Raw genomic sequence first — 704 nt, 5'->3', positions numbered from 1 at the left:
AAATAAAAAAACATTGGCCAGGATTGTGTGTGTGTGTCTCTGTGTTTGTGTGTGTATATGTCTCTCTCTCTCTGTGTGTGTCTGTCTGTTTTTGACCCCCCCAAAAAATACAATCACTTCACCAGGATAGTCTGTCTGTCTGTCCTGTCTGTCTGTCTGTCTGTCTGTCTGTGACTTTTTACCCACAGCCCTCGAAAACTTGGAAGAGTGGGTTCGGGGACCACCCGCGGGAACCCGGCCTAGAGTGCACAGTGTGTCTCGGGCCCCGACCTCTGACTTCCATACGACTCTGGTTTCTCTTCATTACGCACAAGCCTTTCGCCTTTTACTAAAGACTTCCGTGGAGAGGAACATGCACGAGTTCAACGTATTTTTGGAGGGGCTTTGCTTCTGGCAGAGCCCGGTGTCTTGTTTCAAGAGAAATTGACAGAAATGACACCGAGACTTTTTGCTCAGGCGTTTGACTTGAAGCCGACGTATTTTTCCACTCAAAGTAGTCGCTCGGGGCAATTGAGTTCAATCCCGACGTTGACTGGCATATTTGCCGGGCTTTAAACAAATTGTCGCACTAGGCTTAAAGAGCTAGTGACTTAAAGACGCATTAGCGGGTGCCCGGCGGGTGCAGGGGTCAATTTGTGGGTTATTGCTTCTCTGCCTTTTGGCTCAGATCAAGCTTGGTACCGAGGTGCCCCAAAGCCCGCTGA

The 704-nt window shown here is 49.4% G+C and overlaps 1 non-coding gene across 1 annotated transcript; it reads left to right on the top strand.

Annotated features, from left to right (window-relative positions):
• Nucleotides 1-284: 284 nt before the first annotated feature.
• LOC123724919 (U5 spliceosomal RNA) lies at nucleotides 285-401 on the top strand. Its single transcript, XR_006757396.1, has one exon. It is a non-coding gene; the product is annotated as a U5 spliceosomal RNA (small nuclear RNA).
• Nucleotides 402-704: the final 303 nt, after the last annotated feature.

The sequence above is a fragment of the Salmo salar genome, chromosome 10 (genome assembly GCF_965601325.2).
Source record: "Salmo salar chromosome 10, fSalSal1, whole genome shotgun sequence".
Classification (NCBI taxonomy): Eukaryota; Metazoa; Chordata; class Actinopteri; order Salmoniformes; family Salmonidae; genus Salmo; species Salmo salar.
Note: the sequence above shows the minus strand (reverse complement) of the source record. Positions and strands in the feature narration are given on the sequence as shown.